This window comes from Melanerpes formicivorus, unplaced genomic scaffold (assembly GCF_026170545.1).
Source record: "Melanerpes formicivorus ecotype bairdi unplaced genomic scaffold, bMelFor1.0.p_v2 SCAF_4, whole genome shotgun sequence".
NCBI classification, from domain to species: Eukaryota; Metazoa; Chordata; class Aves; order Piciformes; family Picidae; genus Melanerpes; species Melanerpes formicivorus.
Genome location: NW_027142356.1, coordinates 30,594,646 through 30,618,203, shown reverse-complemented (window position 1 = coordinate 30,618,203; position 23,558 = coordinate 30,594,646).

The following is a 23,558-nucleotide window of genomic DNA, read 5'->3' as shown; positions in this document are numbered from 1 at the left end:
TTTGTGCAAGGAGTCCCATAGAGAAGCCAAGGGGTGGTGGGTACAAGTTACTGCTGGCAAGAGTCCCACTGGACATCTTTCCTCATAGACATTAGAAATTTCTCCCAAGGGAAGCAGTGGATTCCCCTACACTGGACAGTTTTTAGATGCAGCTTGACAGGGTGCTGGTCCAGCTCATGTCAACTAGACTGTGACCTAGAAAGGTTGGACCTTTCATCACAGAATGCCAGGTTGTAAGGAAATCCCAAAGATTAGATGGTCCTTAGGGTCCCTTCCAACCAGGCATTCTGTGATCGTTAACTCCCTTCAGTTAGAAGTATTTGTATGACAAGTAGGTGTACAGTGAAATTTGAGGCAGAATTTGAAAGGTAAAGACTGAAAATAGCTCAGCAATCAAAAGCTTGTTGTCTGGGGAGCATTGCAGGCTGGAAGTGTGAGGACACCATTTGTTAGCTGTTTATCACCGGCAAAACCCCTGCTGCGTTGTACAGCTGCAGATAGACCCTGCCCTGAGGAGTGCATGTGTGAAATACTGAAGAGATGCACAGAACACGAGAGAATGCTAAAGAACAGAGCTGTTTCCACATGTATTTCATTCTTCAACATCCTTCTTGGAGAAGGATGACCGAAAGGCCAAAGCGGTACAACACTCAGAGCAGTGTGGCTCCAAAAGTGAGGAAATTATTCAACTGCAAAGTACTTGGGATGCAACAGCATGCATTGATGTGCAGGAATGAAAAAACAACTCACAACACAAGTTCTTAAGCAGAAACATGAAAACCAGGACATGAAGGAGTCATATACTTGAAGCTAGCAGATACAGTGAAGAAACTGCAAAGCTGGGAGCAAGAAGAGCACACCAACCTTGATGATCACAGAAGCATAGAATGGTTTGGGTTGGAAGGAACCTTCAGATCACCCAGTTTCAGCCCCCATGCCATGGGCAGGGACACCTTCCACTCGACCAGGTTGCTCTAGGCCTCACCCAACCTGACTTCCAACATTTCCAGGCTTGTAGCCTTCAGAACTTCTCTGGGCAGCCTGTTCCAGTGACTCATCACCCTCCTGGGGAAGAATTTCTTCGTGTGTCATCTCAGTCCATCTTCTTCCAGCCTACTGGATTATAGTGATGTCTACCCTCTGAAAGACTTTGCTTGCACTTTGTGGTCAGTCACATGCTGATTCTCTCCTTAAGTTTCCAGTCCTAGCACTCCAACCTTTGGCTTTCTTCAGACGACAGCACTGCGTGTAACTCATGTTATAGAAGCACCGAGGAATGGTTGCCATGGAGTCATCCAGAAGGTAGCCAGAACAGACCTCCAGAAGTCAGGACTCCTGCACAAGCATTGCAGATGGAGCTTTGCCAAAAGAAATCTTTGGTAATATGAACACCATGGCCTTCTCCAGATGCCATTTTCTGCCCACTAAGTGGCCCTGAGCCCAGCAATTAACCTCAGCCAGGTGTCCAGCGTGTCTGTAGGAGAGAAGGAAGAACAGAAGTCCAAGTATGAATTATTAGAATCATCTCCCAAGGGAAGCAATGGATTCCCCTACACCGGCCAGTTTGAAGACTCGACTGGGTGTTGGGCCATCTCACTTCAACCAGAGGACCTAGAAAGTGTGGACCAGATGGTCTTTTGGGTGCCTTCCAACCTGGCATTCTATGATTCTGTGAATTCCAGATCTGGCCTTCCCACCAGACATTCACATCCTAACCAAGCTGTGTATTGGCTTTCCAGCCTCAAGTCTTGCCAGCTTTGGTAAAGTTGCTACTTCTAAGTTTTCAGAGGGCCTTTTTCCTAACTCTTCTCATTTTCTCCTCACAGATGCACTGAATGATAGTGTTCTGCAACTCAGCCTGGAGAACTTTCATGGAAACCAACAGCATAAAAGTGGATCTCTAACTGCCCGGAGGATGCTTTTTTCCCCTGGCCTGGAGAACAAGAGCAATCATTTGAGCTGGAGTTTCTGTATGGAAGTTGGAGAGAAGTGATGGCTTCCCCATGGATTAACATTTCCTGACTTTGCTCTTCACACAAAGGTTACAACTACTTATGTTATGTGCAAGCTCTGCATAATAATTAGACCCAGGGCACACAGTTTAAATCACCACACTTGTTCGCATTTCAATGCAGCTATCATTTTAATCCTTGAATTTCTAATGTCAACAGGAGCTGCTTAGAGTTGTCATTGAAATCTTTAATTTCTCCCCTCTTCATGCTGCAGCCATGTGCACACATTGTTCATTGGTTAGGGGTTGGCATCTCCATTAGGATTTTATAACCTCTCAAAAGAGGAATGCAAGTGAGGACTTTTGGCAACCAAGTGCATGTTATACATGAGAGGAGCTAGGCTTGAATGAGGAGTGTTGACGTCACTTAAGAACAGGATTATGGAGCAGAATAAAGGTCAGCTGTGATGCACACCATCAAGGCAAGATGCAAAAGGATGTGGAGGAGTAGATTATGGCAAGGGTTTATTTATTATAAAAGCAGGTCCTGCTACAGGAATAAGTTTTGGATAGCAGTAGACAGGCAGTGACAGTGGATTATTGTAGGCTTACAGGAAAAACCGTTTTCATATCAGATGAAACAATTGCTTAAAAGCTGGAGGCAGAATCCCAAATCCTCACAGAGCAAAGAAAAATACCTGAGGAGCTTTAGAAAGAAGCTTTTATAAGGGCTCTGAGCTGCTGTGGTTGTTTCCATCAGCAGGCTTCTCGGGAGTGGCTCTATCCATCATATCTGTGTCCATATCAAAGACAGGCTGATAGGAGCAAGCTGGTCTAACAGGAGGTGGCCCTGCCCGTGGCAGGGGCCTGGAACTTTAAAGTCCCTTCCAGCCCAAACAATTCTGTGATTCTGTGATATTATACTCATCCTGAAAAGTCCCCACAGAGGCTTTTGCACATCACACATCAAGTATACAAGCATCTTCTGTGGTGTGCCATAGAATCACAGAATCATAGAATTCTGTGGACATGGCACTCTGCAACATGCTTTAGTGGCCATGGTGAACTTAAGTTGATGGTTGGATCTGATCTTAGAGGGCTTTTCCAACCAAAACAGTTCCATGATTCTATGAAAGCTTAGTCAGAGAGGAAGCATCAGGAAGCCTGAGATGGTACTAGATAGGTTCACCCCAGAACACCAGCTTCTGGTGTGGTTCCCATGCTGTTCAGAAGCCCCTGTAGAGGGTGAGGGAGCTCTACCTACCTCCAGTGCCATCCCAGACTGTTCTGTAAAATTATTTGGAGAGAAGCCTGAAAAGAGAGCAAGAAGTGAGCAGAAAGCTCTGCAGGCAGGCCCCAAGGGCTGCTTTCAGCTGAAGTATCTGCATAGTCAGATGCTTGCTGTGAGCCAGCTTCAGCCTGAAGCTTTCAGAGCTGCTGGTGTGCAGCGATGCCTGCGATGAAATGTCCTGCTGCTGGGGTGCTGAGCTGTGTGTGATGGGGCTGGGCTGGGAGGGCTCACAGCCAGCTCCTCAGGGCACAGATGAGACTGCACGTGGCTGCTCTCCCAGCAGAGAGGAGACATCTCTTGAGAGTAAACAAGAAGAGTGGGTGACTGGAAATCAATGAGCTGAACTTAGCAGATGAGAAATTAACTCTAATTGGTGATTAAACAACACGGTGGTTGAAGCAATTAGATGCTGGTCCATTTGCCTCTCTCGTTCCTGGAGGAGAGAGAGATTGAAGAGCTCAAGTTTCAGAGCTCCTACCACATCCTACTTCTGGTCTTTGCTTTACCTGGATCCGAGGGTAAGCAGCCCCATGAGGAAGGCATTGGAACAGGCTGCCCAGAGAGGCAGTGGAGTTACCATGCCTGGAGGTGTTCAAGAAACGTGTAGACACGGCACCTGGGGACATGATTTAGTGGCCATGGTGGTGGTGGATCAATGGTTGGACTCAATGATCTCAGAGGGCTTTTCCCACTGTAATGACCCTATGATGCTCTGAAGTATTTTTCAAACTAGACAGCCATTCTTGTCCCCTCCTGAGTCTTACCAGTATGTTTTCAGTCTTCCCAAATCCTTCATCAGGAAGCACAGGCTTCTTTGTTATCAGAATGGAGAAAGGATCAAAAATATTGCAAGAATATTCCAATGCAGAAAACTTGCCTGGGAAGTTTCCTCATCTCTGCTGTTAGATTGTGAACTCACTAGGGTTTGGTTTTGGGGTTTTGGTTGGGGGGGGGGGGGGGGGGGCTTGTTTGGTTTTTTTGTTAGTGAAGTTTGAAACCCTCACTGGCAAATTACTGTAAATCAGAGTAATTCTTCCTGTGGATTTCCTCCTCCAGCAAATATAGCTTTGAATCCAGAGCTAATTAGAACATCTCTTATGGCTTGAGCTTTTAGCTAACAGGGTCTGCTCTGTCAGCAGCTCCCAATGTTGGCAGTGCACTGAGGACATCATGAGTTCCTGCAGCACTCCCAGGCTTGTAGGTCATGATCCTCTCCTGGTAATTTGAGTGTTCCATCAAGCAACCACAAGTATACATGACATGATGAAAGGTTCCTGCACATTTGCCATGTGTTTGGAAAGGTGATCAAACTGATCACAGAAGCACAGACTCACTGAGGTAGGAGGGGACATCTGCAGATTGTCTAGTCCAGCCTCTCCTGCTCCAAGCAGGGTCAGTGAGAGCAGGTTGCTCAGGGCTGTGTCAAATCTGATTTTGAGTATCAAAACCGATTGGGTATCAGGAAACACTTTTTTTTCCTGCAAGAGTAGTCAGGCATTGGAACAGGCTGCCCAGGGAGGTGGTGGAATCACCATGCCTGGGGGTGTTCAAGAAACCTGTGGCCATTGCACTTGGGGGCATGGTTTAATGGCCATGGTGGTGTTGGGCTGATGGCTGGACTTAATGATCTTGAAGGTTTTTGTCCAATTAAAACAATTCCATGATTCTATGACATGGAATGAAAGACGTCCTTGAATGTTGCCCTCAGCTGACTAGGTTGGCTGCTGATTTTTTTTCCCCTACATCTTTTCTGGAGACCTCAAGTTGCTCAGAAACAGCCTCCTATGGAAACCCAGCAACATACCTCATGTGGATGGCAGCAGGCTCAGCCTCCTGCTGAAACTGTGTGCTGCTTTGTCCTCCTGAGCACAATGGAGGAGCACTCTTGTTGTTGTTAGAAATTTCATTGCCATATGCTCACTCTGACTTTAAGCATAAGCCCTCCTCACACAAAAGGCGGCTCCAAGCTAGCAAGGAGAGGTTCAGGAGGGTTCACTGTAAACAAGCTGATGAGATGAGTGTAAACAGCAGTGTATTCTACCACAGATGGCTGCCCCTCCCTCTGGCCTTCTAATCCCACCCTCATCATGAAATATTTTCATTCCTCAGGATGCTGTAATGAAATCAAAGCTAGTAAGAAACTGGTTTTTTTTTGTTTTAATAAGGTTGAATTCTTCATTTGCTGCTGATGACAGCCACAGAAACACACAGAATGGTAGGGGTTGGAAAGAACCTTTGGAGATCATCAAGTCTCTGGGTGAAATCACTGGAACAGGTTGCCCAGGGAGGTGGTGGAAGCTTCATTCCTGGTGGTTTTTAAGGCCAGGCTGGATGTGGCTGTGAGCAACCTGATCTAGTGTGAGGTGTCCCTGCCCAGCTCAGTCCCTGGACTGGGTTGGATTTAATTCTCCTCACAGCATCTTTCTAATGCTGTGGGTTTTTTGCAGCAGTAGTTGATCACAGTATCACCAAGGTTGGAAGAGACCTCAAAGATCATCAAGTCCAACCTATCACCCAAGACCTCATGACTAGACCATGGCACCAAGTGCCACGTCCAATCCCCTCTTGAACACCTCCAGGGACGGTGCCTCCACCACCTCCCTGGGCAGCACATTCCAACACAGCAGTGTTTTGCCTGCTGTTGAATCCAGTATCCAGGCTGTGTCCTTTCAACATTTCCCTGCCCCAGGAGTACTTTGAGGGGTGGGCAAGATCTTGGGAGGGGACACAGCTGAGCCAGCTGACTCAGACTGGCCAAAGAGATATTCCATACCATATGACATCAGCTCAGGTATAAGAGGGAAGTGAAAGAAGGAAGTGTGGGGATTCATCCATGGCGTTCATCCTTCCAAGGAACCACCAAGCTTAGAGAGCCCTGCTGCCCAAGATGGACCATTGTCCTGCTGATGGGCAGTAGAGACTGACATCTGTGTCTCTGCTTTTTGCTTCTGTGCACTCTGTTGCTGTTTGCTTATTAGTGTTATTAAAATTGCTCCTATCCTATTCCTGGCTTCTGTTATATTACAGTATCACTTAGGTTGGAAAGGACCTCGAGGATCATAGAGTCCAACCTATCAACACAGACCCCATGACTAGACCATGGCACCAAGTGCCACGTCCAATCTCCTCTTGAATGCCTCCAGGGATGGTGACTCAACCACCTCCCTGGGCAACCCGTTCCAATGAGGAACGACTCGCTCGGTGAAGAACTTCCTCCTCACCTCGAGTCTAAACCTCCCCTGGTGCAGCTTGAGACTGTGTCCCCTTGTTCTGGTGCTGGTTGCCTGGGAGAAGAGGCCAACCCCTTCCTGGCTACAACCACCTTTCAGGTAGTTGTACAGGGCAATGAGGTCACCTGTTCTCCCCCTGTTCACTTAAGAGGGGGAGTGATAGAGTGGCTTTGGTGGGCATCTGGCCTCCAGGCCAGGACCAAACCACCACACCATGGCAGGGGGGTTGGAACTACATAATCCTTGAAGTCTCTTCTAGCCCTAACAATTCTATGATTGTGTAAGTCCAGGCTATTGATTTTGCCTGCATCTCTGTAGGGACAACTGGGGCTTTGTTAATATTGTGGTGCCCTCTCATCTTTGATGACCCCTGCGGTGATGAGGAGTAAAGGGTGAAAGTTTTCTCTCTTCTGATAGTCTCCAAAGGTGGGACATCAGACTGCTATTAGAAACTGTAGCTCCTTTTGCTGTAAAGGAAAACTTGCAGCATTACAATGAGCAGGTTTTGCAAACCACAAGGAGAGGAAAGAAAAGGGGGAAAAAAAACCAACCCACAACATTTTTACCTGAAGAAATGCATCTTGGAGCACACAGCATTCCTTAGATGAGTTCCAGGACACCTGCAGGTTGTGTCTTTGTCTGAGGAGAGCCACTTGATTGCCCTGAATTTCTCAAAGCCAAGGTGGTTCTGTGTTCCTTCGCTGACTTTGCCTTCTAGTTAACAAAAACCGCTACACAATAATGGAATATTCCAAATCACACTTATTCTTCCACCTGAAGTGTTGCAAGCTAAAGATTTGTATTTATTCTTTCACATTTATAATTAAAGAGGCCTCTTTCTAGCTCTAGGAACTTATGAAAATTAAAGCATCCTTGATAAAAGGAAGAAAGGCTTTAAATGGATGAAATACCTCAACATATCAACATCCCCTCTTTGTCATTCCAAAGAGTTGTTGCCTATTGTGCTCATGCTGAAGAGCTTTGCAGTTATTTTCTATAACTCTTTTATTTCAGCCTGGGCTCATTTTGAAGCAGCACCGAGAAGTTGACTGAATGGAGGCAATGTAAGGATTTAATGAGTAGCCTATTGCAGATGTCAGAGACTTCATGCATTCCTGCTTCCTTTTGCCATTCAAATAGATGAGTAAACACATGTGCACCTGATCCTACTTTCACAGAATCATAGAATTATTTGGGTTGGAAAAGACTTCTGAGATCACTAGGTCCAACTATCAAGCCAGCACCACCATGGCCATTAAACCATGTTCCCAAGTGCCATGTTCACAGGTTTCTTGAACACCTCCAGGGATGGTGACCCCACCAGCCCCCTGGTCAGCCTGTTCCAATGCCTGAACACTCTTGCAGTGAAAAAAGTTTTTCCTAATATCCAACCTAAACCTACCCTGGTACAGTTTCAGACCATTTCCCCTCATCCTAGGAAGAAGAGACCAAGACCTACCTCACTCCAATCTCCATTCAGGGAGCTGTAGAAAGCAATGAGTTCTCCCTTCCCATTCCATTGGCTTGTCCAAAAGTGCTTGCAGCCCAGACTCCAACTTCTTCATCATGGCCTGAAGCAATTCATGTTTCATTCCTCTCTCCCACATCTTCAGGAATCTTTCAATACAGTTTGTGCTAGAACCAGCTCTCTCCTTTGTCCTTGATTCATCTTGCTTCAAATAAACAGAGAACTTTCAATGTGAGGGAGGAAATTTCAGGAGGAAGAGAGGTATGTGCAGCAGACAGGGACAGGAGAGAAGATACAAAAGGTAAGTGACATTTTCCTGGGAAGATTCCCAGCATAATCAGGCTGAGAAGTAGTCCCTAAAGGTCTAACAACAAAGTAGAATGTAGGTGTGATTGTTGCATACTCAGAATAAATTTGATATCCTTCTATCTCTCCAGCAACATAAGCAAGCACACAGGGGCCAGTAACTACAAATCAACCTCTCCGGGAGTGGAACGGAGGTGGCTGCCAGTCTGTCACCTCATCTCTGCTGAAGCTAGCGCAGCTACCTGGCTGTATTTCACTCTCTGATGAAAACTGTCCTGTGAAACTGGAAACCTTGGCTTCATTTCCTGCCACATCCACATTAAAGGATGTGGTATCCCAGCAGTTCAACTCTCCACACATTTATCCTGTAAAAGGGAATTTTTCCTTAATGAGAGGAATCTGCTAGAAGGAACTCTTGGTTTGACTGACTTGAATGTATTTCTTTGAGTATGTTTTACATCAAGAATCATAGAATCATAGAATAGTTTTGGTTAGAAAAGACCAAGATTGTTAGGTCCAGCCATCAACCCAACACCACCATGCCCGCTAAACCACGTCCCCAAGTGCTACGTCCATTCATTTCTTGAACACCTCCAGGGATGGTGACTCCACCACTTCCCTGGGCAGCCTGTTCCAATGCCTGAACCACTCTTGCAGCAAAGAAATTTTTCCTAATCTCCAACCTAAGCCTCCCCTGACACAATTTCAGGCCATTTCCTCTCATTCTACCACCTCATACTAGGGAGAAAAGACCAACCCACACCTCACCCAAACCTCCTTTCAGGGAGCTGTAGAGAGCAATGAGGTCTCCCTTCAGCCTTCTCTTCTTCAGGCTAAACAACAGCAGTTTCCTCAGCTGCTGCTCACCAGACCTATTCCCCAGACCCTTCACTAGCTTTATTGCCCTTTGTCACTTGGCCACTTTAGAAAAACTCCCTCAATTTCCTACAGTCACAGATTGACAAATTGCATCAGGTTGGAAGGGGCCATCAAAGGTCATCTCGTCCACCACCCCCACCCCCTCTGCAGTCAGCAGGCACATCTCCAACTAGATCAGGTTGCTCAGGCCCCATCAGATTCGACCTTGAATGTCTTCAAGAATGGGGACTCAACCACACCTCTGAGCAACCTGCTCTGGTATTTCACCACCCTCAACACGGAGACGTGTTCCAGTCTTGCCCAGAGCTGTGGTGAAGGCCTCATCCCTGGAGACACACAGCAGTGAATTCTGCCCAGAGCACAAAGGAGCATTCCTAGCTGCATGCCATACATCTAGAAACCTACTTACCTTACAGGGTATGTTGCAATCATGAATACTTGTAGAGACCTGGTGATGGCATTCCTTCTCTTGGGAGCAAGTCATTAACTGTAAGGGTAGACTGGAAGATACTCTGGACTCCTCCTTGGACAAGGATGGAGCTGGATGTGAGGAGGAGGTTCTTCACCATGAGAGTGGTGAAGCCCTGGAATAGGTTGTCCAGGGAGGTGGCTGAGGCCCCATCCCTGGAGGTGTTTAAGCCCAGGCTGGATGAGGCTCTGGCCAACCTGATCTAGTGTGGGGTGTCCCGGCCCATGGCAGGGGGGTTGGAACTAGATGATCCTTGTGGTCCCTTCCCACCCTGACTGATACTGTGATACTATGAAAAAAGGGTTTGCAACACTTTAGAATCACTTCTTTAGTATTTTGAGTCTGTCAGAACAACTTTTGAGTTGATTGTTCTGACTTTAAGATATTTTGGAGCCTTTTTTTACGCAGTGAAGACCTGTTGTTGGCTTTATAACTGCTGGGAACTGCTGTGTCAGTTAAAAGCAAACATTGCAATTAAAGCCAGTTAGGCAGAAATCAGCTAAGAGATCAAAAAACAATACTTAGCTTAGCAAATTAAACTCTAGAATATTGCAGCTGGGAAGAGCAGTTAGATTGCTTTCATTTTGAACAAGATACAATTTCTACCCAATACTCCTTGTGTAGTTTACTCCTTGTGTAGTTTACAATTCCTATTTTTAATCTTTCCCCAGGAGCCCTGGAGTTTATTGTGCAGTGTTTTCGGCTGCATTCATCCTTTCAGATGTATTTAATTTCTTCCTCTTATCCTTTGCTTTGTTTTAACTCTTCCCACAAAGATTTACTCAGATTTAGAAACTTACTTTACTTCGAATTTGATGTTTGTGTGTGTGTGCTGCTGCCTCAAATGGCTCTCTTCATATTCTTTCACTGCTTTGTTGTGGTCTATTTCCACCTGTTTAATGCCATTTCCCTGAGAAGTTTGGGGGATTAAGCTTTTGTTCAATAACAAAGAACTCAAGGCTCAAGTTCAGGCTGTCACTAGGCAAGTCAGTGCATGTCTAAGAAGCCTGAGACCGTGCTCAGATCCCCTGTCCTTTTTGTTTGTCCATTTGGTTTTTTAAGGGACAACAACTCAAGCTCGCATTGATACAAGGTGTTGGAATCTAACATCTTTACTCAGGGTCAGTTTTCCTGCAAATATTAACACCACTTTAAAATTCTGTGCAATTACTCAGTTCAGTCCTTCAATTTTTACTGGTATTTATAGGCTTTACAGAGAGACAGAAAGAGAAAGAGAGAGAATCATAGAATTGTTAGGGTTGGAAGGGACCTCAAGGATCATCTAGTTCCAAACCCCCTGCCATGGGCAGGGACACCTCACACTAGATCAGGTTGCCCACAGCCACATCCAGCCTGGCTTTATAAACCTCCAGGAATGAGGCTTCTACCACCTCCCTGGGAAACCTGTTCCAGTGTCTTACCACCCTCATGGGGAAGAACTTCTTCCTAACATCCAATCTGAATCTAACCATTTCTAGTTTTGTTCCATTCTCCCCAGTCCTATCACTACCTGACACTCTAAAAAGTCCCTCCCCAGCTTTCCTGTAGGCCCCCTTCAGATACTGGAAGGCCACAATTAGGTCACCTCGGAGCCTTCTCTTCTGCAGACTGAACAGCCCCAACTCCTTCAGTCTGTCCTCATAGGAGAGGTGCTCCAGCCCTCTGATCATCCTTGTGGCCCTTCTCTGGACACACTCCAGCACGTCCAGATCCTTCCTGTAATAGGGGCTCCAGAACTGGATGCAGTACTCCAGGAGGGGTCCCAGCAGAGTAGAGGGGAAGAATCACCTCCCTTGACCTGCTGGACAGATGGAGAGAGAGAGAGAGAGAGAGAGAGAGAGAGCTGAAAAAAATACAAGAGCAAATAAATCAAATCTGTCTTCCCTGCCAAGGCAGGTGACACAGGAATGCATCCCGATGGGTTTTGAATGGCTCCAGAGACAGAGACTCCACCAACCTTAAATTAAAGCAGTTCCTCCTCATGTTTAGATGGAACTTCTGATGTTCCATCCTGTGCCTCCTGCCCCCAAACCACACAAAATCACAGGTTTACAAAAGGGTTGGAAGGGACCTCAAGGATCATCTAGTTCCAACCCCCTTGCCATGGGCAACCTCACATTAGGTCAGACACATCCAGCTTAGAGACACATCCAGCCTGGCCTTAAACACCTTCAGGGATGGGGCTTCCACCACCTCCCTGGGCAACCTGTTCCAGTGCCTCACCACCCTTGTGGTGAAAAACCTCTTCCTAATGTCTAAATCTCCCCTCCTCTAGCTTGGATCCATTTCCCCTAGTCCTATTGCTACCCAACACCCTAAAATGTCCCTCCCCAGCTATGATGTAGGCCCCTTCAGACACTGGAAGGCCGTAATAAGGTCTCCTTGGACCCTTCTTGTCTCCAAACTGAACACTCCCAACTGTCTCAGGCTGTCCTCATAGGAGAGGACACAAAACAATCAAACAAACAGAAACCCCAGCAACCACCAGAGAGCACATTTCAAACCATCACCCAGCTGGGATTCAGGGGGTGCAACTGCTGCTAAGCCTGAACAGCTCAGAGATGGAAAGAAATCTTTGAGGTTAATTGTAAGGCATTTGTTGAAGATACCTGAGGAGCTCTGGGTTGTGCCAGAGCAGCAACCCTGAAGGTGGGTGATGCATTCCTGACAATCCTCCTTGGACCCATGCTGTGATCCTAAGTGCTGGTGGGTTGCAGGACACTTTGTGGCTACACTCTGCAAAGCAAGGCTGCTTTTTACAAATGCATGAAACATTAATGCAGACAAATGTGAAGTTTTATAGTGCAGGAGCTTTATTTGCTTGGACATGTATTTATTTTTTATTAATATTTTTTACCCTACCACACGTTTCTCTTTAGAATTTGAAGTCTGAAAATGATTCCTTGGACTTAGTAAATGTTGTTTGGTTTAAGACCAAGGGAACAAACGAAAATCACTCAGATTTACATCTCAGTGAGAGCTCATAAGTAATGCATGAGCAGTGCTTCAGAACTGCCTTGTACAGGGCCTTAAGTACCTTGTAACATGCCTCACCTTCCATAAGGAGACTGCAGAGAGGAGAAATTCTTCCTCCTTTCATTTCCAAGCCACAGAAACGCTGGAAGGATGCTGATGAAAACAAATCATTGGTCCAAAAATGACCAAAGCACTTCTTTTTAACTATCAGGGAATGTCCTGATTTACAGAATCACAGAATCAATAAGGTTGGAAAACATCTCAGAGATCATCAAGTCCAACCTATTACCTAACACCTCATGACTAACTAAACCATAGCACCAAGTGCCATGTCCAACCCCTTTTTGAACACCTCCAGGGACGGACAGTGACTCCACCACTTCCCTGGGCAGCACATTCCAATGGCAAATTACTCTTTCTGTGAAGAACTTTCTCCTCACCTCAAGCCTAAACTCCCCCCTTAAGACCATGTCCTCTCATTCTGGTGCTGGTTGCCTGGGAGAAGAGACCAACCCTCTCCTGGCTACAACCTCCCTGCAGGTAGTTGTAGACAGCAAGAAGGTCTGCCCGGAGCCTTCTCTTCTCCAGGCTAAACAACCTCAGCTCCCTCAGCCTCTCCTCACAGGTGCTCGAGGCCTCTCACCAGCGTCATTGCCCTTCTCTGGACACATTCAAGAGTCTCAATGTCCTTCTTAAACTGAGGGGCCCAGAACTGGACACAGTACTCAAGGTGTGGCCTAACCAGTGCAGTGTACAGGGGCACAATGACCTCCCTGCTCCTGCCAGCCACACTGTTCCTGATACAGACCAGGATGCCATTGGCCCTCTTGGCCACCTGGGCACACAGCTGGCTCATGTTCAGCCTACTATCAATCAGTACCCCCAGGTCCCTTTCTGCCTGGCTGCTCTCCAGCTTCTCTGATCCCAGCCTGTAGCACTGCATGGGGTTGTTGTGACCAAAGTGCTGCACCCAGCACTTGGGCTTGTTGAATGTCATCATTTTGGACTCTGCCCATCTGTCCAGCCTGTCAACATCCCTCTGCAGAGCTCTTCTACCCTCTAACAGATCAACACCTGCCCTCAGCTTGGTGCCATCTGCAAACTTACTAATGGTGGGCTCAATCCCCTCATCCAGATCATCAATAAAGATGTAGAACAGGATGGGGCCCAGCACTGATCCCTGGGGGACACCACTAGTGCCTGGCTGCCAGCTGGATGTGGCACCATTCACCACCACTCTCTGGGCTCGGCCCTTCAGCCAGTTCCTAACCCAGCGCAGAGTGCTGCTCTCCAAGCCACGAGCTGCCAGCTTGGCCAGGAGTTTGCTGGGGGGGATGGTGTCAAAGGCCTTGCCATTAACTATAGTAAGTTAACTAACTATTGTTTAGTCTGGAGAAGAGCAGGCTGAGGGGAGACCTCATTGCTCTCTCTCCCTAGAACTCCCTGACAGGATTTAGAGGAGTGAGGTTTGAGTTGGTCTCCTCTCCCTGGTATCAGGGGATAGGACAAGAGGAAATAACCTGAAACAGTGCCAGGGGAGGTTTAGGTTGGAAACTGGGAAAAATTTCTCTCCTGGCACAGTTTCAGGTCATCTCCTTTCATTCTATCACTTGACCCTTGGTTGAAGAGACCAAACCCCACCACTCTACAACCTCCTTTCAGGGAACTGTAGAGAGCAATGAGGTCTCTCTCCCCTCAGCCTCCTCTTCTTCAGACTAAACAATCACAGTTGCCTCAGGTGCTCCTCACCAGACCTGTTCTCCAGACCCTTCATCAGCTTTAGGACTAGCTCAAGTGTTTCCATCCTAAGTTTTATCACAATCAGTTTCCTCAAACTGGTTTAGCTTCAATAAAACAGCATTTCCTTGAAAAACCCAAGAAATTGTGCATCCAGGAATGCTGAACAGTTCTACCAGCTTCTCACAACAAGCAAAACATTGGTTTCACAGTGAGCTGCTGCCAAACGCATAGCAGAGGCAGGGAGAAAAAGCAGAGTGACAATGTAGCCTCAAATGAAACTCAGAGGTCTGTGTTTGTTGGCTGGCTGGCTCAAACCCTAAGCAGCACAACCCTGCTGCAGCTTTGCAACATCACGTCGACATTCTTTACAATGAGGATAGTGAGACCCTGGAACAGGCTGCCCAGAGAGGTCATGGATGCCCCCTCTGTGAAGGTGTTCAAGGTCAGGCTGGACAAGATGACCTTTGAGGGTCCCTTCCCACCCAGCTCATTCTGTGATAACTCAGCCAAGCGCCGGACGCTCTGCTGGTGCGGAGAGCGGCGTGGGTGGCTTTTCTCTACCTTTTCACAGTCTGCATGGCTTACACAGGCTATGAAATCAGCATTTTAGCAGCAAAATTGTCTGGCATTTCGTGGAAAGATTTGTACAGCAAAGCACTGCTGCTCTTTATCTGCATCCATCAAATTAATCTGATTACTTCTAAGCTTTCATGAACTCTTCAGAAGGAAAAACTCTGCTAGAATTAGGAGCTATGATTATTATGTCCTTCTAAGGTGCTTAACAAGACAAATCGTTAGGGAATTCAAACACTTTGGCAAACACACATTCCTGGCAGGGGAAGGGACATGGACATGGCAGCAGCAGCGGTTTCTCGTGCTCAGGAGACACTCTAGAGGGCTGTCCTGGAACAGAGCTTTCGTTCTGGGCAGGCTGCAGCCAGAGAAAGCCAGCTGAAAGAAACAAAACAAACAAGGGTGCTGGAGAACAGGAATTCCAGAGGCGCCTGTGCAGAAGGGAAAAAATTGCAAAGCTACCATCACAGAGAGCTGCAGGGACAGAGGCTGGTTAACACACAAACACTACAGCAGCCTGTGCTTGGCTAGGAGCTGGAAGTCCATTTATTGAGGGGAACAAGACGACAAGGCTACAATCTGTTTAGAACAAGACTGTAATTTTCAGCTGCATGTCCACTTCCAGCGAGGGCGGTTGCTGGGGGAGAAACAGGAATCGAATCACACTTGCTGCTAAATACATATTTAATTGCTTATGTTTTTTTTATATTTTGTTTTGCAGCAGACTGTTTACTCTGCTCATGATGAGGTGGAATTAGTGTTGCAGTTGGGGTTTGCTTTTTTATTCCTTTTCCCTTTTTTGGCTTCCCTAAACCAGTCCTAAAGTGCCCCCTCCTGCACGCTCGGGAAACAGCCCAGCCTGCCAGCAGCGCCAGGCTGAGCGCTCAGAGCATTCTGACAGGTTTGGTTTCACAGTATCATAGTATCAGTCAGGGTTGGAAGGGACCACAAGGATCATCTAGTTCCAGCCCCCATGCCATGGGCAGGGACACCCCACACTAGATCAGCCTGGACAGAGCCTCATCCAGCCTGGGCTTAAACACCTCCAGGGATGGCGTCCCAACCACCTCCCTGGACAACCCATTCCAGGGCTTCACCACTCTCATGGTGAAGAATCTCCTCCTCACATCCAGCCTGAATCTCCCCACCTCCAGCTTCATTCCATTCCCCCTAGTCCTATCACTACCTGAGATCCTGAGAAGTCCCTCCCCAGCCTTCCTGTAGGCCCCCTTCAGATACTGGAAGGCCACAATTAGGTCACCTCGGAGCCTTCTCTTCTGCAGACTGAACAGCCCCAGCTCCTTCAGTCTGTCCTCACAGGAGAGGTGCTCCAGCCCTCTGATCATCCTCGAGGCCCTTCTCTGGACACGCTCCAGCACCTCCACATCCCTCTTGTAATAGGGGCTCCAGAACTGGAGGCAGTACTCCAGGTGGGGTCTCACCAGAGCTGAGTAGAGGGGGAGAATCATCTCCCTTGATCTGCTGGCCACACTTCTCCTGATGCAGCCCAGGATCTGATTGGCTTTCTGGGCTGTAAGTGCACATTGAGAGCTCATGTTGAGCTTCTTGTCCACCAGCACCCCCACGTCTCTCTCCTCAGGGCTACTTTCCAGCCAGTCACTGCCCAGCCTGGATTTGTGCCTGGGATTGCCTCAACCCAGATTCAGGACCCTGCACTTGCTCTTGTTGAACCTCATGAGGTTGGCTTGTGCCCACCTCTCCAGCCTGTCAAGCCTGTCAGCCTGTTTTGTGTGAAAACATTTCATTCTCTTCCCCACCCCACCCCCACCCCCCCACACCAAAGTCAGCTTCACCAGACTTTAGCAGCTGAAGCAGCTTCTGTATCTCTGGGAATGTGAATTTAAAAGTGGATCAAGTCCTAGATTAATGCAGCGTAAGAAGCAAAACTTGTTACAGAATCCCAGAGCCCCGTCATGGTTGGGGTTGACAGGACCCTCTGGAGATGGCCTGAAATTGTGCCAGGGGAGGTTTAGGTTGGAGATTAGGAGAAATTCATTTCCTGCAAGAGTGGTCAGGCATTGGCACAGGCTGCCCAGGGAGGTGGTGGAGTCACCATCTCTGGAGGTGTTCAAGAAACGTGGATATAGCACTTTGGGACATGGTTTAATGGCCACAGTGGTGTTGGGTTTGGTGGTTGGACTCAGTTATCTTAGAGGTCTTTTCCAACCAAAGCAATTCTGTGATTCTGTAATTCTATCATCTAATCCAACCCCTTTGCTAAAGCAGGATTACCCAAAGTAAGTCCCACAGGAACATATCCAGGCAGATTTGGAATCTCTCCAGAGAAGGAGACTCCACAACCTCTCTGGGCAGCCTGTTCTAGGGCTCTGCCATGCTCAAAGTGAAGATTTTTTTTCCTTATGTTCACATGGAAGTTCCTGTTTGTGTCCTTTCTGCCCTCCTAACCTGCCCTGCTGTGACAGAGGAGATCTCATTACAGAGACTGGAGCTCTCCAGTATCAGATCTTGGCACCACGATGTGTGCAGCACCAATAACCCAACCCAGACCCTTCCATGGGGCTATTTCAGCCCCCACACAGGACACCCAGCCTGCAGACCTTCTTTCCTCTACTCAACAAGAAAGCATCAGCCCCTATGACTGTGTTTAGATTTAGGAACAGAAAACTTGAGGGACAGATTTAGTGTTTCTGAGGCTCTGGCATAGTATCAGGGTCTGATACCCATCCAGAGAGCTCCAGCTGGCTGCAGCCAAGCCAGCAGCTCCAGCAGCAGAGAGTGCTGGAAGCTGCAGTTATTTAACCACATGCAGACATCCCATTTCACATTGTGGTAGCAGCCTGTGTTTTCCTCAGGGGTGAACAAATCACCAGTGAAAGGAAAAGGGGGATTATTCCCTTTTAAATCACAAAATAAAAGCAGAGACATGACTTACCCAAAGCCTGGCAAGAATCACACAAAAAAAACTCCACTAACATTCCATCATCTTTTGGTTCCCTGACTTTGGTTTGAGCCACAGCCTTCTCCCTCCCTTCCAAACCAGGCTACAGCTGAGATGAGCTCTGCTTTTCACTCCCTGGTAAACTTAACACTGCAGTGGTACAAAACAGCTTGGTTTTCAGAGGCTTGGATATTACTCCTGATGTACAGGGATCTACCTGTCTCCTGTGATACGTTGTGATAAGCTAATTTCTTCTGCAGAGCTTTCCTGGGAAGAAATTTTACTGCAGGACAGAAGGCAAATGGAAATAAACTGCTACAACGTTCTCAGCTGCACAGTGGAGAAAATAAAATGATTTAAGAGTCCTTCAGTCATCACTATCAGATATAGCATCATCCCACACCCCCCACAAAAAAAAACCCCAAACCCAGCTGAAGATAAACAAATGTATCCAGCTAACAAATATCAGTCACAAAACATCCTTACAACAAGGGCAGCATCACCTCTGACTGCTTGCCCCTCCAAAATCACTTCCCTCTTATCTCCTGAGATATTTAGTAGTTATACTGATGGGTGAAATATAAACTCCTGGTCAGAAAACATTGCACATAACCAGCAAGAATGTTTTAATTCCCCTCAGACTTCTCTTTGGTATTAAATCAGAGCTCCTGTGATAATCCTGCATTTTGGGGTTCTATTAATTGGTGTCTAGCTACTCAGAGAACTATCCTGGCTAGACAGAATAGTACTAGATGGATAAGGAACTGGCTTGATGGCTGCACCCAAAGAGTGGCTGTCAATGGCTCCATGTCCCAGTGGAGGCCAGTGGCAAGCGGAGTCCCTCGGGGATCAGTCCTGGGACCTGTCTTGTTCAACATCTTTGTGGGTGACATGGCCAGTGGCATTGAGTGCACCCTCAGCAAGTTTGCTGATGACACCAAGCTGTGGGGTGCAGCAGACACGCTGGAGGGAAGGGAGGCCATCCAGAGGGACCTTGACAGGCTGGAGAGGTGGGCACAAGCCAACCTCATGAAGTTCAATAAGAGCAAGTGCAGGGTCCTGCATCTGGGTCGAGGCAATCCCAGGCACAAATACAGGCTGGGCAGTGACTGGCTGGAAAGCAGCCCTGAGGAGAGAGACTTGGGGGTGCTGGTGGACAAAAAGCTCAACATGAGCTCTCAGTGTGCACTTGCAGCCCGCAAAGCCAATCAGATCCTGGGCTGCATCAGGAGAAGTGTGGCTAGCAGGTCGAGGGAGGTGATCCTCCCCCTCTACTCAGCCCTGGTGAGACCCCACCTGGAGTACTGTGTCCAGTTCTGGAGCCCCTATTACAAGAGGGATGTGGAGGTGCTGGAATGTGTCCAGAGAAGGGCCACAAGGATGATCAGAGGGCTGGAGCTCCTCTCCTATGAGGACAGACTGAAGGAGTTGGGGCTGTTCAGTCTGCAGAAGAGAAGGCTCCGAGGTGACCTAATTGTGGCCTTCCAGTATCTGAAGGGGGCCTACAGGAAGGCTGGGGAAGGACTTCTCAGGATCTCAGGTAGTGATAGGACTAGGGGGAATGGAATGAAGCTGGAGGTGGGGAGATTCAGGCTGGATGTGAGGAGGAGGTTCTTCACCATGACAGTGGTGAAACCCTGGAATGTGTTGTCCAGGGAGGTGGTTGAGGCCCTGTCCCTGGAGGTGTTTAAGAGCAGGCTGGATGAGGCTCTGTCCAGCCTGATCTAGTGTGGGGTGTCCCTGCCCATGGCAGGGGGGTTGGAACTAGATGATCCTTGTGGTCCCTTCCAACCCTGAATGAAACTATGAAACTACGAAACATGATTCCTCCTTGGGTTCTGTTAGAAGATCCTCCACAGCTGTTCCAGCATAGGAACTGATTTCACATCCATTTTATCATGAGAATTAATGAAGAAAAGGAATCCTCTGACTTGCTGTGTGGTCTACAGCACATGGCTTTGTCTCTCTGCTCAAGTGTCTACAGCAGCAGCACTTTCACAGGTGGGACTAAACAGGGATGACTTTTTTTACCTTCACACAGCACTGATCACACACACACCCCCAAAAAAAATTTTGCAGAGAAATCAACCAGCAGCTTCTCTGCATCCTTCAGTGCTGCATTTACAATTTCTCCAAAGATTTTTAAATGCCATCAGATCACAGATAAAAGGAGCCACAAGCTCATGAGTCCATCTGGTCAAACCAAGACAATGAGACTTTGTACTGGAGGATTTGCAAACACCCTGGCAGGCCCCAGCAAGAAGTGCTAGGCGGTAATGAATTAATTAATTTCTATTTGCCACAAGCAGCTTGCTCTCTCATTCTCTTCCCTGTAACCAAATTACAGATTCAAAGTAGGAGCTGCTGGGATTGTTTTTCCCTGCATAAATACAAACGTGCTGCTGTGTGCTAGGAGTGCAGAAGTCAAGGTCAAAACGTAGACTTGCCATTTCAAGCAGCAGCTCCCACTGTGCATACAATCATCTACAGGAGAAGAGTGAAAAGCCTCTGCTGAAGCAGATCTTGCTGTCACACTGAAGAGCCTAAGAGTTGCTTTCCAACAGCTTGCTTCTGAAACTTGTACAGATTCACAGATTGCATCATGTTGGAAGGCACCCTCAAAGGTCATCTTGTCCAATTCCCCTGCAGTCAGCAGGGACACCTCCAACTAGATTAGGCTCCGAGGGCCACACCAAGTCTGAATGTTTCTGGGGATGAGGCCTCCACCACATTTCTGGGCAACCTGTTCCAGTATTTCACCACCCTCATTGCGAAAAACTTCCTCCTGATGTCCAACCTAAACCCACCCTGCTCCAGTTTCAAACCATTGCCCCTTGTCCTATCACCAAAAGCCCTCATAACAGTCCCTCCCCAGCCCTCCTCTAGGTCCCCTTCAGATATTGAAATGCAGCTAGAAGGTCTTCCCAAAGTCTTCTCTTCTCTAGGATGAGAAATCCCAAATCTTTCAGCCTGTTCCCACAGGGGAGGTGCCCCATGCCTCTGATCATCCTCATCCTATCACTTGATACCAGGGAGAAGAGCCCAGCCCCCACACCTCACTCTAACCTCCTTCCAGGGAGTTGTAGAGAGTTGTAGAGAGTTGTGAGGTCTCTCCTCAGCCTTTTCTTCTCCAGACTAAACCCCAGTTCCCTTAGGTGGTCTTCATCAGATCTCTTCTCTAGACCTTTCAGCAATTCTGTTGCCCTTCCCTGGACCTTCACCTCAGTGACCTTCTTAGGGTGAGGAGCCCAAAACTTGACACAGGATTTGAGGTACAGCCTCACCAGTGCCCAGTAGAGGGGCACAATGACTGCCCTGGTCCTGCTGGTCACACTATTGCTTATCCAAGCCAGGATGCTGGGGGCCCTCTTCACTACCTGGGTACATTGCTAGGCACATCAACAGAATAACCACAGACACAATTTCACCACTACACTGAGATGCTAGGAACTAAAATGTGGAATGTATCTCTCATATTCTACAGTTTATACCCTAGCCCCAAGCAAGGGCAGCAGTGTCTGGCCTGCAAAGTGCCCCTCAAATACCATCTACAGCTAAGGTCAACATGGGATGTGCTTCTTGCTGCTCCTGTGTCAGTAACTTTCTTTCCAGTCACTGGTCTGAAAATTGCATTTTTATCCCTGGACATTGAGTTCAGCAAGCCACTCGAGCAGGTCTAGCTGAGCACTGTGCCAGCTCCCCTCTAGCCCCAGCTACATAATTTTCTCCTGAGTCAGACCTGTTTGATCTGAAGCATCCAGGTCACTGCTGGCTTTGACATCTGCATGCAGAGGGACGTTCCAAAAAAGGCAACCAACAAACAAATCACAGACCCTGACAACTAACCAACTTCTCAAAACAGAGAGAGGCTGGGACAAGATTTAGGAAAGTCAGGACATCTCAAAATCACTCACATGCAGGGGTGGAGGATGCTCTGCTCTCATGAGACCCCACATGAAGTACTGCTTCCAGTTCTGGTGCCCCCAGCACAAGAAGGACATGGAACTGTTGGAGAGGGTCCAGAGTAGGACATGGAGATAGTCAGAGGGCTGAAGCACCTCCCCTATGTGGACAGGCTGAGAGAGCTGGGGCTGTTCAGCCTAAAGAAGAGAAGGCTCCAGGGAGACCTTTGAACAGCCTGAAGAGGGTTACAAATAAGCTGGGGAGGGACTTCTGGCAAGGGCTTGTAGTGATAGGATGAGGGGCAATGGCTTTGAGCTGGAAGAGGGGAGATTTAGGCTGGAATTAGGAAGAAATTAATTCGAGTGAGGTTGGTGAGACACTGGAACAGGTTGCTCAGGGAGACTGTGGATGCCCCCTCCCTGAAGGTGTTCAAAGCCAGGCTGCACGAGGCCTTGAGCAAGCTGCTATAGTGGAAGGTGTCCCTGGCCATGGCAGGTTGGAACTAGGTGACCTTGAAGGTCCCTTTCAATTCAAAGCACTCTATGAATCTCTGAAGGTAGGCTGCAGGCTGTGTGGTGCAATTTGTGCTTGCTGCTCTGTAATTTTGCACAAGCATGCAAACAAAAGAGAAACTGGTATTTATTTATTTTTTTTCCCTTCTCTATTCCAAAAGAAAAATCCTGGATTTGAAAATGTGTTGGCTGCCCACAGGCAATGACAAAACCTCCCACCTGCCCCACCTGCCAATATCTGTGTGCAGATCACTCGTCTAGAATCACAAGGGCTTTGGCTTTGTGTTAATCTAGCGACTGCTCCAGAGGATTTCCATCCCTTTTCCACAAATGTGGAGGTTTTCCATGCATTGCTGCACACCAGCAACATATTCCAATGTCTTTTCCCCAATAAGAAGCCCACAGCAGGAAATTCTACATGGCCCATTGGGCCAGCAATCGTTAAACACACAACATCCTAATGAAAGGCTTTGCAGCACCAGCAAAGAACTTTCCACACGCTGACAACCAGTTTCCTCGGCTCCTGAAAGCTGCATAAAGAGGCTTCCAGCTGCCACACAGTATTTGCAACCAAACAAAAACTAATCCTTGGCAAATGTCTTTGCACAAAACAGCTACAGAGAGTAATAAAGTGGTGAAAAATGGAGTCGCACCACGAGAGAAAGCAAACATTAAAACAATGCTTTCTAGCCCCTTTCCCACTTTCACACTGCCATGGTCCCACCTGCACAAGCTTTGAGGCAATGCACCAATTTCCAGTCCTTCATCACAGACAAACACGACAGCAGCAGGCCCAGATGCGGCTGAATTCCATCTGTATGAGTGCTCCACAGCACACAAGCCCCTGTCAGAATCACAGGATGGTAGGGGTTAGAAGGGACCTGTGGAGATCATCCAGTTCAATCTCCCTACCAAAGCAGGATCACCTAGGGCAGGTCACACAGGAGCACATCCAAATGGGTCTTCAAAATCTCCAGAGAAGGAGGCTCCAGCAGCCTCTCACCAAAGAAGTTTCTCCTCATGATCAGGTGAAACTTCCTGTGTTCCAGTTTGTATTCATTGCCACTTGTCCTATCACAGGGCACCACTGAAAAGAGTCAGGCTCTTTCTTCTTGACACCCACCCTTCAGATACTTAGAAACATCCACAAGATCTCCTGTCAGGTTGCTCTTCTCCAGACTAAGCAGCCCCAGGTCTCTCAGCCTTTCCTCGTCAGACAGATGTTCCAGTCCTTTCATTATCCTTGTAGCCTCCATTGGACACTCTCCCATATATCCCTGTCCCTCATGAAGTGGGGAGCCCAGAACTAGTGAAGGCCGATCCAGAAGCATTCTGACATC